This window comes from Oculina patagonica, chromosome 14 (genome assembly GCF_052425735.1).
Source record: "Oculina patagonica isolate OP01 chromosome 14, crgOcupat, whole genome shotgun sequence".
Classification (NCBI taxonomy): Eukaryota; Metazoa; Cnidaria; class Anthozoa; order Scleractinia; family Oculinidae; genus Oculina; species Oculina patagonica.
The window spans coordinates 24,178,331-24,197,340 of record NC_135771.1 but is presented as its reverse complement, the minus strand read 5'-3'; the positions used below and the strand labels follow the sequence as shown (position 1 = coordinate 24,197,340).

Sequence of the window (19,010 nt, the reverse complement as noted above, 5' to 3'; positions counted from 1 at the left end):
GTAGCTTTACTTCCAGTCATGACGTACAGTACATCTCACTTCTTACAAATACGACGTACTTGTACAGGACGCATGCAAATTAGAGTTCACTGTACCGCAAAGATGCTAACTGCAAACTCTTGCTGAAAGTATATTAGAAATGCTACTTACTGATGGCTGACTGGTTTCCCCCTCCACTTTATTTTTCTTCCAAGATTAATATCTCGCTTTTCTGTGACTCGCCATTTCAAAGGCACCTGCAAAAGAGTCTAGGAAAGATAATGATGTTAAAACAACTCAATTTGTACAAAAACAAAGCAATTTATTCTGTAATATTACATTACTACAGACAAATCAATAAAACAATGTCACATTAATACAACAGTTTCAGTGTAAATGTCTTTTGCGAACAATAAACAACACTGTAATCAATATCAGAGTCGAACAATGCAAAATTCGTACGCCTTCCTCTTAAAACCGCTTCACTCTGAAGATGACTTGATTGAAATGAATCCCTTTGTTTACAAACCTTGCGTTGTTTTACTCTGATGTCGACTACCTTGTTGTGTACCACAGTATTATTAAAACTATCCGGTGAAACATCTCTCTGCCTTTTAGCGTAACAACACTCGGTTGCTTTTGGCCACAGCTGTAGAAAATAGAAAATAAAATATAAATATACTGATTGTCAAATCTGTACGCCCAAAGCCAAGAAAATATTATTCAACATAATATTGAAAAGGAGAAACACATTTGCATTTACTTTCAACACACAATAGTCATTTTCACGCGTATGGTGTGTTGAACGTAAATGCAAATAAGGGTTTTCCTTTTCAATATGATATGAATAGATCATAAACTAAAAAAGATCATCACAAGGAAAGATAAAAAACTTATAAACTTCACTGCTTTCCAAAAACTCTTAATAATAAAAGATATTGGGCGATGTACCGCAAAAATAAACCGTACAATTACAACACTGTCTGGAACTTGAAGTATATAATTTGAATGCTTTGAATTTCGCGGGTTTCCCGTATAGTAAACATGTACGTTTAGTGTGAAAATGTTGTGTCGTTTTCTTTACACGCTACACAAACCAAAGTACATTACAGAGAATCGTTAAGCTTTTCTTTGCTCGATGTAGAAAAGCAAGAAAAAGAAAAATGATTGCAAAATGAAAATTTTACCCTTGGCAAGAAAAACATTACATTAACCCTCAAATAATTCTGTCGTCTTTCAACCTCGTTAAAATTTTCAAAGGCAATTTTCAATATTGTCAAAAAACACTCGCTAAAACCTGACTTTTAAAGAACTGTGCAAATTTAGAGTGAAAATTAACGCCATCCAAAAAGATCAAAGAAGCCTTGTTTCCCAAGCCATTACTTGGGCTGGTCACGCAACTCTTCAGTCCTCTGAGGGATCGTTGCGTGACGCGTGGGCTCTTCACGCAACTCTTCCTCAGAGGGATCGTTGCGTGACGAGGCCAAACAAAGGCTGCGAAGGAGACTAAACGCTGCGAATTAACCAGTTCCGCTGAAAGATTTATAGTACATTGGCCGATCGTAATCTTACTCGATTGTTGGTGTCCTAAATACACAGGCAAAGCTCCTTTAGAACGCTCACTTAATTTTTGCTTAGAGGTAAGACTAACCTGTCACTAGTGGAAATAAGAGCATAATGGCTGTCACCCGTGGTGTATGGTAAACGATCAGTCTGCGTGGAGATGGTAAACAGTTCACCAATCACTGCACTTCTTGAACGTAATGGCGTCGAGCCTAAAACAAAAAGTCACAGTATTTATTAACATCCAGCTACAGTAATATTACATGCCAAAATTTGACAATAATCGGTATTTTCACACAAGGTCCAAAGCAAAGATAAAATGAGTGTTACTGGGGATTTTTTCAGTATAATAACCATTCATGTCCTCAGAGGCGCTAATCCTATGGGTCCACCCAAGAGAAACCACTTATTTTCTCTTGTTCCACTTAGTAACCTATGATAACGAACACCTCCCATAAGCGGCGCTAAGATATGACCCCTGCAAATACAACACTACGACTTTAAAGTGGCAGTGCCACGAGAAGTCTTCTTCGTTTTGTGTGAACTATGCTAGAACCATCAACAATATAACCTTAAAACAATTAAAGAAAGGCATGAATTTATTCCCCCAAGATGTCAATAATCCCTACTCAATGGTTTCTTATGTGATTTTCTTACAAGTAGGACTGGCAACTTGAAAACGTTGGCCCGCCTTTTTTAAATTTTAAGGCACTTTCTTCCTACCCATCCATAGCCAGACCACAGGCAGACCACCCTATGTGTTCGTAGTTAATTATTGTTGTTGACATGCGACGAACAAAAGAAATTTTGAAATCTATAAGGGCTACTGAATTAAAGCTCTGGAAATTAAATATCTAAACTACATTTCGCTCTAAGGCGCTTAAAACGGCCCGCGCAGGCGAAGAAATGCAACAATTGAGTCGATAAACGTTTCATTCAACTTCATTGAGATATTTAGAGCGAAATGTAGTTTAGATATTTAATTTCCAGAGCTTTAATTCAGTAGCCCTTATAGATTTCAAAATTTCTTTTGTTCGTCTCATGTCAACAACAATAATTAACTACGAACACATAGGGTGGTCTGCCTGTGGCCAGACCACTTAAATTTTCAAGAAGCACTTAATTTCCGCGACACTGCCCCTTTAAATCCTGGTTTTCATTAGCGACGCAAGCACAAGCATGTTAATTTGTGCCAAGTGAAAACGACCGTCGACATGTTTGCTAGTTACAAGGCTATAAAATGCTCAGACGCGGGGGAATCTGGCACTAGTGCTTTAAGACTCGGCCAGACGACATAAATTTCCTTGCGCTTATGCGATGTTTCGTTTTCACAAAGCAAAACGCGAACACAAGCACAAGAAAAGGAAAAAATTCTTATCCTTGTGCTTGCACGTGTGCTTATGTTTGCGTCGAGGCCGTTTTTGGTGTGAAATAAGAGCTGGTAAATGTTTGCGCTCATACTTGTATCGCTAGTAAAAAAAACCAGGCTTAACCTTCCATACGCCCCAAGGGTGTCCGCTTATGGGATGCTCCACTGAGCGACATCTGACCAGCCTCGATTTGCTCTTAAATCAGACTGGCTGGTAAAACAAAAGAAGAGAAAAAGAAACAAAAAGGCGGGAACCGTAAAGGAATGGGCGTAACCCGAGAATAAGGCCAGAGGAAACGGTACGTCCAGCTGCCCCCTCCCCACCCCCCACCCCCAAACAAGTGACATGCATGCGCCCTTGTAAGACAAATGGTAAGCAAGTAGGTGCGCCGCACTTGAAAGTGCATGCTGATGGCTGCCAAAGATCTAGAATCATCTCTAGAAATCGCGGACCTCCGAGTCCGCGAATAGTATGTCCTGCGGTACATTGACCGTAGATGCGAACGCAAGAATTACAAAGAAAATGTATGGAGAATGAAATGTTTTATTAAATATTTCTTGACAAATTAACAAATGTAAAAATGTGCAAGCGGAACACAATAGACTGGTGTATTAAGAACCACATTGTACAAGAATTGAAGTGCAGACTTGGAATTTCATTTGTATTCATGAACGTTTTCTGCGAACAGTTTTTGAGACCAAAATTATAAGGCGTAGAGGAGGAATGTATGGCGAAAACCGAAAACTTAAAGTTTATAAACAGGGATTATCGGCAAACTAAATGTGATCGAAAAAATGTGCAAGCAGATTTGATAAAACTATACATGAATCTAACTCACCAAACGATTTACATCTCCTTCCGATTAGAATTCATTTGTATCTTTGCCGTTAATAAACCACAGGTAGCCCAAGCTCGATATATGAGTACAATAAAGATGACCTTTTCATTGTTTCGTAATTCGATCGATTTGCATATTTATAAGGATTTGTATGGGGAAATAAATTTGACCGAAAAGAACGAAAAATTAACCGTTGAATTACAATAAAAATCAGTCACCTTAGCTCCTTTGCTGTTTCCCTTGTGTGCTGTGTGGTTTTTTAGCCGATTGAGCGCGATTCCAGTGAGTTATAGTTATAGAGAGAGGAAGGCAATGGAACTATAACTCACTGGAATCGCGCTCAATCGGCTAAAAAACCACACAGCACACAAGGGAAACAGCAAAGGAGCTAAGGTGACTGATTTTTATTGTAATTCAACGGTTAATTTTTCGTTCTTTTCGGTCAAATTTATTTCCCCATACAAATCCTTATAAATATGCAAATCGATCGAATTACGAAACAATGAAAAGGTCATCTTTATTGTACTCATATATCGAGCTTGGGCTACCTGTGAATAAACCACAAAAAATCGCATACTGTAAACACACGGCGGCAGTCCACGTTGAAACCCCAAAATCCGCTGTCTTTGAGCTACGATATTTCAGCCGTCTTTGCTTCTGTTCAATTTTGCCGCAAAAGCCATCGTTTGAAAGATAATTTGCTCCAGTTTTATTATCAGGCAATATTTTTGACCAGTGGTTTTCCTACTTCACAAAATATATCTCTGTGTAGGCCGCATTTTTGTGTATCATCGTAGATGTATATGAGCCCAAAGTCAGGCTTTCGAATCAGCGGCTATTACCAAGTTTCGCGAGCGCGTAATGTAAGATGCATCAAAATTCGCCGACTTCAATGTCCGTGATTTCTAGCGATGAGTCAGAAATGTCAAAGTGTTTCGGAAAGAAACGTGGAGTAACATTTTTCAGTTGCATCTTTCCCACTGTCGCAAAATGTGTTGAGCCACAAATGAAATATTTACGGCAAAATTTTCTTGTGGTGCAAGCAAACAGCAAACGCGAGCTTGCCTTTCATTTTGTTACCTTTTTATCGAATTATACAAATAATAGCTCGTAAAAATAGGTTAAAAAAAATCCAGATTTACGAGAACACAAAACTATTTATTTTCGCGTACAAACGCTAAACGGCGGACGGCAGACGTTAAATTTTTGCCGTCCGCGGGAAAAACAAATAATAATAATCGCTCTATAATCAATCCTGAACACGTTATCACACCTATTTTAAAATGGAATGAATGTAAATTAAATGGATGCAAAAAACGATACTTCATTATAATTTTTGTTTAAACTACTATGTTTGTATTGCGTAGCGAAGTGGAGATCATTACCGCTCTACAATCGAGGTATATTAAGGTTCGAACCCAGAGTGGAACTTTCCTTTTTCTTTTTTTCCTTTCTGGGTACGCCTATTAGCTGTACGTAACCCTTCCGAAAGTTTTAAGCCGAGGAAGGATAATTTATTATTATCAAAACAAATAATGTAAAAGAAATTGTCCCTGACTACTAAACGATTTCTTGGCCTGACCGTTTGTACATGTATAAATCAGCGCCGGCAAAAAAACCTTTGTTGGGCGAAAACGTAACGGCAGCTAAAGATTTTAGAGAAAGCACGATCACTAAAATATCTGTTGTAAAGAATTATTGCCGGAAACTCGACATCAATCGTATACGGGTAGTTCTGAAGAAATAATAAACTTCTTCTTTTTTTAAAAAAAAAAAAAAAAAAAAAAAACTCGTGGCCACTAAACCTAAGACAATCATATTTGGTACAGATAACATTTTTGTTAAAAAATATTAATTTTGAACATTGGGCATTGCGTTGCACAAAGATTTCAATTTCTTTCTTCAGTGCATCCCTATCAGTGGGGGAGGAGGGGGGGGGGGTGTGTTCGGGGCCTGCAGCCCCCCACCCCTCCCCAGTGTCGGGAAACAATATTGGAAATTAACCGAGCTTTGTGAAAATAAATACTTTCGTAAATTACTACAATCATGTCGATATTTTTTCGAAAATCCTGCGTGACACCTCAGCTTGATTCAGTCACAATTATATTAAAGTGAGTGGGGTGAGTGGGAAATTGGCGAGAGCAACCAGAAGATAGACTTTTGAATAACTCGAGCGTTTGCAATGAAGCTAATGCTTTAAGGTATCGTTATTTTTTTATACATTTTTAAACTTTAAAATGGCGTTTTTAGGGCTTCCTTAGGATTGAAAATTCATACAAAATTAATGGAGCAAGAAAACCTAATGTTGTGCAACAGCATAATTGCAAACAAAATGCTGACGTTGCTTATTATGGTCTATATGATCAAATCAAAATTACAATCTTTATTCAATAAGCTTTCAGAAAATATATAATTTACTGGGGTTACCATTGATGGTTTGCACACAATTTCACTTGGAACGAAAACGCCAATTTTCCTTCCGTGATACCTTAAACGCAAATGTCAAGCTCTGAGAGCTCGCTCAAGACTCTAAGTGAAATGTAATATTAAACTCATCTATCCCTGCAAGAGTGTTTCACATGCTTTTGTATCTTTTAAAGGGGAAAAACAAATATGTAAATTGGCCACCCCACCCCCCCCCCCAAAAAAAAAAAAACCAAAAAAAAAAAAGCTTTTCCTGAACTAAAAAAATTAATGTTGAATAAGATAATTTATTTTAGAAGGAAAAAATACAGTGCAACGCCATAAAATTAATTAAAGTCCTAACGTTTTCTTTAAGCAAGCAAGCAAGGTTTGTACACAACTATTGTTTTGTTGTCCATTTTATGTACCTCTTTATTTGGCTTACAATGCATTATGCATGTCACTTTTTTTGGGCAATAAGGTCTCCGAACCCCCTTCCCTCAGGTCTGTAGGTGCCCATACAAGGATTGTGCGCCTCTGAGGATACCCTACCCACTCCACCCCAAGGAAGCTTTTTGGAAATTCTGAAGGAGAGGAGGATTTTCAAAAGAAATCTAGGAAGCTAAACTGAAATTTATCAGAGGGGCGAAGAAGTTAAAACCAAAAAAGTCTGGATTATGTACAGAATATTTCATGGTAACACATGCATTATTGTGGTTTATAGTTTTACGTGAACTCTGAAATTCAATCCACAACTATCTTAGCTGACCCTCTTGGGAGACAGAAGCACACTTCAACTGGGTCAAAATGTCACGTCCGTCAGTTTTGATCGGTAGATTTCAATCCATGTTGTTTGTTTCTGTTTTTCATGGTTTGTTGGCTGTCGCCATAATGATTGACGGCAGTAAAAAGGCAATCGTTTGTTGGATTTTGAACTTCAGAGTTGGCACATCACTGAAAACTGCAATAACAACATTTAACCCAAGATGAAAACTCACCTTCTTCCTTAAGAGACAGGAAATTATTAAATGATGGTGTTCAGTGTTTGGTTCCCTTCGGTTATTTTCTGCTTATTCAGCCATTGTCTCTGATGAGGAAAAACAGATTGGAATTGGCCACATTAGAAAATAATATTACAGCCACAACATAAGAAGCAAGTTTGCAAAATTTGTTGAAGAAGACATAAATTTAAATAATAATAACAATGTTACGTATTTTGGATTAGATGCATGTTCCTTAGTTCATCATAACTAACACACAATTATCCCACCTCCCGTACCTTTTACTCCCGCTTTCCGCCTCTTTCTATGGTGGTACCCATCCCTTTGTCTCTCATCTCCTTTTCTCCTGGATCCTGCCATCTTAGGAATCCCACTTCCCGCCCCCTCTTCTCCCTCCTCCTGCCCCCAGTCTCCCTTCCACCATCCAGGCTGCAATCCTAATTGATCAAATTAAAAGGACTGTGTGCCTCTGAGGATATCCTTATTAACCCCACCCCAAGGAAGCTCTTTGGACATTCTAAACGAGAGGAGGATTTTCAAAAGCCGTAGCCTGTGTACAGCCATCCTGCTCCGCTAAAAAAAAAAAAAAGCGATTTTTTAACAGAACCGGACGGCTGTACACAGGCTGCAAAAGACACCATTTCAAAATAAATCCAGGAAGCTACACAGAACTTTTTCAGAGGGCTGAAAAATTCAAACCTAAAAAAACTGAATTATGTATATTTTCCAGTAACACATGCATTAACAATCTTTAAACCAAGATGAATACTCACCTTCTTCCTAACGAGACAGGACATTTGTATATGATGGTGTTCAGTGTTTGGTTCCTTTCTGTTTATTCAGCCATTGTCCCTGATGAGGATAAACAGATTGCAATTCATGATTGGCCACATTAGAAAATAATTTTTACAGCCTCAACACAAGAAGCAAGTTTGCAAAATAATTATTTGTTAAAGGAAAACATAAAATTGAAACAATGTTATGGTATTTATAAGTTGATTAAGAGCCTGATTACATGAGCGTGACTGGCTCAGTTTGCTGACTTGACTTTCACTCAATATGTTGCGGCTTCGGAAATCAGCTAGAAAAGTGTTTCTGATCACAGCAAAACTAATACTTTTGAACTCACCACAGACGACTGCAGAAAGGCTGAGAAAAAGCATGCTTACCAAGCTCAAATTTACAGTAAAACAGCTAGTAAATCCCTGAATAAATTCAGTGCAATTTGAAAAATGTTTACAATTGTTAACAACCACATTTAAAAATTTTCAGCATGGATTGTTATCTCATTTCTTTTGGCAGATTGAGGTGAGCACTGTCAGTAAAATTAATATTGTACAGTGTAGTACAAACTGTATGCAAGGCGATCACAGATTAAGGTCGTAACTACTTTTCAAGAACATTTAACTGAACTTGCGTAGTATAATAGTTTTTATTTCAATTTCCTTTTAAAACTTTGAACCACCTCATTTAATTGTCTGTTGAATTTCAGTCTGTTCTTTTGTTACAAATATAAGAAGTTGCAGTTGCAATTTTACATGCTCGTTACCTGATGCAGTTTACAACGAAAGCAGTGTTATGTGAAAATAAAGACATAATACTATAATAATAATAATAATAATAATAATAATAATAATAATAATAATAATAATAATAATAATAATAATAATAATAATAAACCTTTATTTGAGTTTCAAAACTGAAATAGCAGTAATAAAACCACTAAATGGGGACACTATCAAAGATTATTTTGTTGTTTCACAAACTACTGCATCCCTAGGACTGAGGGATGTTTTAACTTACAGTATATTCTACATGTAAATCTTGCTGATAATTATTGTACTGATAAAGTCACCAGTGCAAGTTGTGTATTTGTGAAGTTTCCATTTTGCTACCAAACCACTGTTTATCACTGTCAAGGAAATTATTGTGGCAGCATTTAACAGCCAAATTTTGGGTCTTCTGTAGCTAGCCATTTCACTGCTCTTTTGAGCTCACTTTTTGAAGCCATTCTGTGGCGCTGCAACAGCACTGCTTGTTATAGTAATCAGGGCTGTGCTCTAAGGGCGCCTGGGTGCCTTAGGCGACTAACTTTTGTCTTTGAACGACCAGATAATCTTATTTCTTTCATATAAGCTTTATGCTGGGCACCCTGGATCTCATAGGTTGGAACCTTTGTTTGGCTCCTTGTAATTTTTCTTTAAGAGCACAGCCACGAGTATGGGAAAGTAAAAATTATGGGTAAAACTGGGTCTTTTAGTATTGCAATTTTTTTTTAACATACTATATCTCAGTCTGTGATTATCACTGACACTACTATTAATGGCACCATAAAAAATAAACTCACCATGTTCATTTGAAGTCTGGTTATAATCCTCCATGTGGTTTGTCTGTCTTGGTCTGTTCTGGAATATTCAGTTCCTAAAGATAAAAGACACATGTCTTAAGTCTAAGTTTTAACACCCTGAATTAAATTTATTATCCAAGTGTTGCAGTTAAAAATTATTTTCAAGTTAAAGCGATTTTAAGTTAGACTGAAACAAGGCAGTCTGACTAAAACTGCATGCACCCTTTGTCATGAAACATGTATCAAATTGTTTCTTGAAGTCAGTGCAGTACATTTTTAATTGTAAGTTAGAGTTATTTAATGCTTTCTCCCTATTTTTCTACTCCCATGAAATGTGAAGTGAATAAACATCATTAGTATATACACACTCAGTGATCTTGGTGTTTCAAGCAATCTGATTGGTTCGCTATCTCGGGCTAATGAGCATTATTCACTCCCTATGGAGTGAATAATGCTTGATCCAAACTGAAACAAAATGGCCGGCGCAAACTCGCGTTTCGCCGGCGTTTCTGAATCGCAAATACTAAGAATACAAGAAGATGCTGAACCAGAAAAGACAAAAAAAAAGGCTAAGAAATTTGGCCTGATGGTTTTCAAAGTAAGAGAAGACTACATATTTCGCAATTTGCAGCACAATGTCCACACAACTCGAGTACTAAAACGATAAACAATTGCTTACCGTCAGTCGCTCTTCGCCCGGCATCGGCAGAAATGAATACCGCAGATTTATCGGCAGCAACATCAAGTGTTATTCAACCAAGATCCTCCACAAATATTCAGGAAAAAGTCTTTGTGCAAGAAAACATCCAGTAAGCTTATAATCCAAACTTTCAGGTGGATCCTTCGCCAACTGCTCTTTCAATTTTCAATTCAAGTGAACTTCAAATTGCTTTGATTCAACGGTCAAAATGTTTTGCAAGCAGGTTTTTGATCAGATTGCAGGTTTGAGTGGTGTTAAAGGACCATTTTGCTAGATTGTGACGAGGATTTTATCGAAGATTAACTAGATTTGCCATGTTTGAAGATTCTGTAAACTGTTTTGCGCATGTCGGTTAGTGCCGCTTATATGTACGTTTTCCACGCATGAATTGAGAGGTCAATAAAATCGACTTTAAATGGTTTCCTTCTGAAAACTTTGAGATCGCTTGTTGTTGAGATCACTTCGTGTGTACAGTGTATATACTAAAACAATTATTCTTTGAAATCTCGGTGAATAGCGGCAGAATATTCTACAACTATTCACCTCGATTTCAAAGAATAATTGTTAATTATTTTAACGTTTCTGAAAGCTTGTGTCAAGGAATTATGGGGTATATACAAGGTCCTTGTACATGTAAGTTATAATCTAAAATAGGGGCTCCTTTTTAGTTTCAAAATTTAGGTACCCTTAAGCTATGATGATCACATTAAACCACTGAGAATACATGTGTTGTTCCAAATGATATCCATACCTCTCCCATGGAATGTTGTTTGGTTTCACTTATGAACATTTTCTAGAACTGCACAATAGAGTATCTGTCTGTCTGTCTGTCTCAAAACCAATAGGCAAAGTTTGACTGAAAATCTGTTGTCAGATCTATTTCAAAAGAGAGAGTCACCTTTAAGTGTGTTTTGTTTTGTTTGTTTTTATTTGTTAGATGACTAATATAATTTGTTTATAAAATATTTGTTAGATAATGATCAATCTCGATTGATCAATTAATCAATCAATCAATCAATCAATCACTCATGACAATTGATTGATCGATCGGTCGATCGATCAACCACTCAATCAATCCAATAATTGAGTCAAGTTGGCCCACAATTTTGCTCCATATTATTTCAATACTACAAATACATTTATTATATAAACTGCAGTGGTATAGCGAGTGGTAGCAAATCGATTAAAATGATATCACATGGATAAAAATGATATCCACATATGACTTGTGTGATATCATTTTTGACCAATCAGCTCGCAGAGTTTGCCATTGTTTCAAATGAATGCTCAATGAGCCAAAGTATATTAAGTTGACACATCTTTGGATCTTCCTCTGAAATCTTCAGTAAATTTTTGGAAATTTTCAAAAAAATCAGTTCAAAAAATGTTCGGAAACATTTGTACGACCTTCGGACAACATTTGCAACACTTGAGCAATTTGCCAAGTTCTTTTGAGCTCACTTTTTGAAGCCATTCTGCAGCGCTGCAACAGCACTGCTTGTTATAGTAATCAGGGCTGTGCTCTAAGGGCGCCTGGGTGCCTTAGGCGACTAACTTTTGTCTTTGAGCGACCAGATAATCTTATTTCTTTCATATAAGCTTTATGCTGGGCACCCTGGATCGCATAGTTTGGAACCTTTGTTTGGCTCCTTGTAATTTTTCTTTAAGAGCACAGCCACGAGTATGGGAAAGTAAAAATTATGGGTAAAACTGGGTCTTTTAGTATTGCAATTTTTTTTTTAACATACTATATCTCAGTCTGTGATTATCACTGACACTACTATTAATGGCACCATAAAAAATAAACTCACCATGTTCATTTGAAGTCTGGTTATAATCCTCCATGTGGTTTGTCTGTCTTGGTCTGTTCTGGAATATTCGGTTCCTAAAGATAAAAGACACATGTCTTAAGTCTAAGTTTTAACACCCTGAATTAAATTTATTATCCAAGTGTTGCAGTTAAAAATCATTTTCAAGTTAAAGCGATTTTAAGTTAGACTGAAACAAGGCAGTCTGGACTAAAACTGCATGCACCCTTTGTCATGAAACATGTATTAAATTGTTTCTTGAAGTCAGTGCAGTACATTTTTAATTGTAAGTTAGAGTTATTAAATGCTTTCTCCCTATTTTTCTACTCCCATGAAATGTGAAGTGAATAAACATCATTATTTTAACGTTTCTGAAAGCTTGTGTTGCAAGGAATTATGGGGTATATACAAGATCCTTGTACATGTAAGTTATAATCTAAAATAGGGGCTCCTTTTTACTCGTGAATGCGTAATGAACGAGTATAGTGGGGAAGTTGAGCCATCCGTCCATTCTTCCATCCATGTGTTAACATTATGCAAATTAGGTATGCTCACGGTCGCTTTCTAAATTTCTTTTCCCTCGGGTGTGAATAACAATACAGCTTTACAAAGGTATCAGTTCAAAGAAATAAGTGTACAAAATACTTCACCCCTGTAAATGAGAAACAATCGTTTCCCAAACGATGAAATATGGCCTTTTCTTTAATAATCGCGAATATTCGGAAACGATGACCAGTGACTTAATGTATGTGTTATTAAAAGACTGGGAAGGTTAGAGCACGGCACGATTTATTAAAGGATAATCAGTAAAAGAGTAACGAAACTCTATATAAAACAGATATGAATATAATATCCGTGGAAAAAAAAATAATAAGAAAAAAAGAATTGTAGCCACAGGGTATGAGGGTCGATCTCGGGTCACACGCTTTAGAACGCAGAGCCGTACCACTGAGCCATCGAATTACTAAACAATTAAATTGATGAAAAAAGTAATTCTTATACCTAAGCGGCCTGTTATATGTTCACCCTCTTTAAATAAAGTTGATTATTATTGTTAATCCCTATAATGAATATTTACCATCGATACTGTACTGTTCAAAGGAACGATTCAAATATGAACGCATTCACGAGTGGGTCATAGACCTCTTTGATTAGTTTCAAAATTTAGGTACCCTTAAGTTATGATGATCATGATAAACCACTGAGAATAAATGTGTTGTTCCAAATGATATCCATACCTCTCCCATGGAATGTTGTTTGGTTTCACTTATGAACATTTTCTAGAACTGCACAATAGAGTATCTGTCTGTCTGTCTGTCTCAAAACCAATAGGCAAAGTTTTGACTGTTCATCAACAGAATGCGAGAAATAAGCGACAGTCTTAGTTTAAATTGCTAAGTTAGGAATTACGCTTCAAAATTACCAAACGTAAGCTGTAACTTGTGGAGAAAATTTGAATTTTTAATCGAAATTCCAAGTTTGGCGATTGCAACTAAGCCGGTTCTACATGTAATTTATCGCAGTCTGTTGATAAGCAGTCGACCATAGGGCAATTACTTCATCCTTCTGCGAGACAGAGGTGGAATTATTACGTTTCATATGGGAAAAATGAAAACCGGAACTTGGCAACTTGCTCTGGCAAATTTGAATTGAAAGTTTCAAGTTGCGACGAGCAAACTGTCAATCAATGGCCCAATTTATACTAGAGACGGATGATCCGTCCGGACGAACTTGCATTTTAATTAGGCGATCATTTTTTATTTTTTAGATTGTCCGATAATTCGTCTGTGTATAAATACGGGCAAACAGACGGATTATCGGTCCAGACCAACTATCTTGATAATTCGTCTTGGCAGACGTTTTGTTTGAAGGGCGTGTTTTGTGTTGAAGCAGGAGCCCATAGGCTACTGGTGGAAGTCAAGTTTCGGTCGGTCAAGTTTTGGGTGGAATCGAGTATTTTGCCATGATAAGTCTTTGCAACATTGCAAAGTTCCCATCAAAAGAACATCCGGTTTGACTGTAGCAGTCTCGTTTTCTCGCTTAACTTCGTCAGTTTTGTTGAATTTTATACAGGCACGTGTAAAAGCTGAGTTGTGTAAAGTGTTGAATTGAGCTGATCTTACAGACATTCAGTTTAGGGCGGCGTTTAAGATACGTTTTCGTGCATAAGCACAAAATTAGTTAACAAGAATTATTTCTTTACTATAATATTATCAAAGCGTTGTTGTAACTCACCAGTAAAACCTTGAATGTTGACGCAGTGAGCTTCAAACATCATGCTATCAAAACCAAGTTGAGCTTCACAAAACAGAACACCCTGCTTGCCATTCTCTAGGTGCTAGGCGTAAGAACTCACAAAGGAACCATTAAAGACAGCAAAACTGCATTTCGACACAGTCAGTAAATGGTTGCACAGGGAGCTGGTCGTCGGACGTTTCAAAATGTCCGCCATCTTGTTTGGTGCGAAGCCTTGGTGCCAGGATTCACGCGGCCATGACCGAGGGAATAACTTCTTGGTAAGGGACGGGGCGGGGAGGACGAGAGAGGGGAGAGTAGAGGGGTCGGTGGGGTGGGATTCCCTTCATTGGGCGCTAAATTTTTAACAAATGCAGATAAGAAAAATTCCCAGTTGATGCGACACACTTGGGCTATGTCCGAAACGTTTGTGTTGTAAACTACACAAAATGAACACTTTTACGCCAGTTTTTAATTTTTGTTTTTGTTTTATAGTACTAAATTTTTAACATACCATGTTCCCTATTTTGTTGAACGAGTAAACACATTAAAAAACGTTGTTCTGAAAAACAAATCAGACCTGAACGAGATCCAAACCCATGATCTTTAGGATACAGGTGCAGTGCTCTACCCACTGAGCTGGGAGCCGGTTCTCAAATCACGACGTCCAATACTCGGTGTCAACTCAAATCTCCAGTACCACATTACAGTACACAAACATGTACCCTCGATGTCCACACAAACCTGGACGTCCAAAACAAACTACATATAAACTCGACTCGACTTTCACACAAAACTCAACTGTCACCCGAAAATATATCGACTTCCAAAATCAACCCTCAACTTCCACCCAAAACTCGACTTGCACGAATTGACTTCCTCTCAAGTCGATTTTTGTGTGGAAGTTGAGTTTTTTGTAAGTCGATTTCTTTGTTAAAGTCAAACTTTGCCTGGAAGTCTAGATTTGCGTAGTAGTCGCGTTTTGTTTGAAGGGCGTGTTTTGTGTTGAAGCAGGAGCCCATAGGCTCCTGGTAGAAGTCAAGTTTCGGTCGGTCAAGTTTTGGGTGGAATCGAGTATTTTGCCATGAAAAGTCGAGTTTTTGTTGGAATACGAGGTATGTGTGTATTGAGTGGAATTTGGAGTGGACGCCGGTCTAGTTTTTGGTTGAAGCGTGGTTTCTGGATGTCGAATTTTGTGTGGAAGAAATGTTGACCCTGTGAAAAGCAGTAAACAATGAACGATAAGACCGAATGGCATTCGGGGTAGACAGCATTGGCAAGCTGAGTAATATTCCGTCTATTTAGAATCACGTTTTTTCTTCTTTTGGAGCCTTAAGAGCGAGATTTATGCAACCTGATGTATCATGATGCTTATTCTACTAAAAACGGCGACTTTTTTTTTATTGATTTCCCAGCAAAAATTTGGGTCGCATCGTTCATGGTTTATGTTTTTTATGGGTCAACGATTCTTCAATCAGGTGTATACACTTAACTGCAACAACGTTGTCGTACGAAAAAGAGAAATGAAAAAAAAAGGCGAATAGGAACAATGAGCTTGTTATTAAAAAACTTGCTTTATTCACGGGAACACATGCAACATTCTCAGGATTAAAAGAATTGAAGGAAAACGTAGTTTTACTATGCCTTTTCTAATTTTTCTTTCTTATTTATGACAACGTTATTGCAAATGTGTTCATCAGCCTAGTCCCTAGACCTTCTCTCTTTGTCCGTTGACCGCGCGAAGTTGTGAGGAATGGCAATCTGTAAAGGGAATTTCCAGGCTCACGAATTGTGGTGGAAGGGAAAAATGAACGCATAAACAAAATAAGAAACTCTTGATCCGAAAGGAAGAGCTAACTGGCTTACTTCAGCTTTTTCGCTCTGCCGTTGATCCTAATTCGTTATTTTCATGTTTTCCTTTTTCATTTGCTTGTTTCCTACAATTGGTGAGCCTGGAACTGACTTTCAGGACAAAAGAATCACACAAGACAAAAATGTAATTTTAATTTTTTTATTATCCTATATATTATAACTTCTAAAATCAGCCAATCAGAGTATTTTATTAGTGTATAACTGTTAGACCGGGTAAAATGTTTGTAACAGCTATTTGCCAATCGTAAAGTCACGTAATAAATTTCTTATCGTCTGTAAGGCAACATTCTAGAGAAGTCCTACGTCCGATCTTTTCCCGACACAGCCACGCCCTTGGTTAAAGAAAACGTATTTTAAGGGTTAGTTTCTTTAGTGCTATAAGATCTATGTACATGTGGCTTTATTGCGACACCTTGCAGCCCTCTGTAAACTCATAATTCTATAATCTATTGGGAAAAAAGCGGGACTTCTAGAACAATATATGGTTTTAAATACTTGCAAATCCTACTGCATTATTTGATTAAGAAGGTTTTCTAGGAACACGGTTTCACAGAATTTTAAAATGGATCTTATTCGCTTTCTTTCAAAAACCGAGAACATAACAACGAGACTTTTGGTTATGTAAAATTATATATCAGATACAGTGTTTGGAAATGGATTCTTTTATAGTGTAAACCAGAAAACCGTGAACATTTTTCTCTATTTGTAATATCTTAATTTTTGCAAAAAACCGTCGAATGATAGCTCAAACGGCAGGAAACATAAAAAAAAGACAGAGATGAAGCCAGTAGGTTATTTTTCGTGAATAATTTGTACACTTTTTCCTCTATTTCCTTATTTAAAAAATAACGAAAGTGTTCACGGTTTTCGCGTTCTCACTGTAAGAGTGAAACAAATTCTAGCGAAATGTTTTGACAAAGATTCCAAACTGAATGCGGAAAATACAAAGTCGAGTAATCGGGTAATTAAACTTTACTATATATTATAAAGGATCTATTTCACGAGACGTTACCACTCTCGACATTGCTTTTTCCAAAAGTTAACTTATAGAACAAATGGTCCTGGCCAGATAGGATCCTGTCCTGAAACCTAACTAGAAAGATAACAAGTCATTTCCCCTTACTATAGATAAAATTTCAAACAACGAGTAAACATTTTCTCTCAAAATAATCCACTTTTCCTTTAATCACGTCCAAACATATCGAAAAAGGGCTATTCTGAGACCGTGCCCTGACCATCATGTTGTTATTCCCTATTCTACTACAAATATTTATCAACTGAGCAAATACAGCGTTTTTTTGGCGGCCATACTGGTGTCCCCAAAATGCAAAACATTTTATCGTTTGATAAGCTAGTCACTTCTTAGCCTCCGCAAAAGACTCGAAAATATTCTGTTTGGTAACATTAAATATGGTCGCCGTAACGTCATGGCAGGACCCATTACTAAACACGATCGATACATATGCATTGTTCACTGACAGAAAGATTAGTGTTCATAGCTGTAATGAATGTTCGAAAAGAGAGAAAAGTTTTGAAATATGACTATCCACTCAAAAGACATAACGTTTTGAATTTTGTGCTATTTTTAGTAACAAAATGGCGGGAAATTTTAATTTCAAAACGTTATATCTTTTGAGTGGATAGACATAGTATTTCAAAAGTGTTTCGGCTTTAATATCCTTGTAAAAACTGAAGTTCTTTTTAATAGCGTCATTATATATTCCATATTACTAAAACTAAAATTTCGGCGTAAATTTCATGACGTCATTTTCCTGCCCGAAATGCCAAAATCTTGAAAACTCAAAACATAGGATTTTAGGAAATGACGAGTTCCATCTTTGTGCAGAGTTTCAGGATAATCGATTTAAAACTTAGGCAGTTGTTTGCACAGTGCACCTTTTGGCGCCCTCTGCGCCCGCCGTGTCTGGTGACGGAGAGGAACATCCTTAGAGCCCGTAGTCTGAAGGATGTTGCATGCTGAAGCAATAATAGTGAGAATAGGCACGGCTGACTGGGGGATGGAAACGACTGATAATCCTGAGAGCCCGTAGCCTGTAGGATGCTGGATGCTGAATTAACAGGAAAAATATCGGTGTGCATGTCTGGAGTAGGGGAGGATCATCCTCAGAGCCCGTAGTCTGAAGGATGTTGCATACTGAAGCAATAGTAAGAATGGGCAGGCGTGTCCGATGGCGGGGACTGATGATCCGCAGAGCCCGTAGTCTGAAGGATGCTGGATGCTGAAGCAACAGGAAGAATCGGCATGCTTGTCTGATGAAAAGAAGGGTGATTAGAGGGCCCGTAGTCTAAAGGTTGTTTGATTCTGAAGCAATAAGAAAAATCGGCATGCTTTTCTGGTAGCGGAAAGACTGAGGATCCACTGAGAGTTCGTAGTCTGTAGGGAGGCGGAGAGAACGAGCCTCAGAGTACATAGTCTGCTGCACGTCATACTGCTGAATAGCTGAGCTGATAGTTGTCTTATCACGGAATGGTATTTTGCCATGCTGGTGACCCAGATGCCATAAACTGCACTGGAGTTCTAGTTGTACTGATGCTCGATGATGCTGAATAGGTGCGAAGCTGCAAGATATAAAGTGTACTAACCAACTACACAAGTTAGGATGCATATTGCCAGGACATATGAGGTCATACGGAGATATACAGCCAGCGGGAAAGATGAATAAAGCTGCGTTCTTTTGGAAACCATAGATTGCTTAAAAACGTGATATTTGGGCTTAAACTTTGGACATGACTATGAATGCATTAACGATGTAATCAGGCCATCAAACGTAGCTTCCGACAACTAATTTATCTTACTTGAAAGTCTTAATTAAGCTAGATAGATCAAGGAGTCTAGGAATATTCGTTGTCTAACATTTCAAAAGCTTCAATGG

At 37.5% G+C, this 19,010-nt stretch overlaps 2 long non-coding RNA genes across 8 annotated transcripts in view; one reads left to right on the top strand and one right to left on the bottom strand.

Moving 5' to 3' along the window:
• LOC144639351 (uncharacterized) overlaps window positions 1–19,010 on the top strand; it is a 90,972-nt gene that overhangs the window by 53,064 nt on the left and 18,898 nt on the right. The gene's annotated exons all lie outside the window — the stretch shown is intronic.
• Window positions 281–14,461, bottom strand: LOC144639352 (uncharacterized). Its single transcript, XR_013568135.1, has 7 exons — window positions 14,245–14,461; window positions 12,013–12,086; window positions 9,502–9,575; window positions 7,928–8,006; window positions 7,152–7,240; window positions 1,631–1,754; window positions 281–628 (listed from the first exon to the last, which is right to left on the bottom strand). It is a non-coding gene; the product is annotated as an uncharacterized LOC144639352 (long non-coding RNA).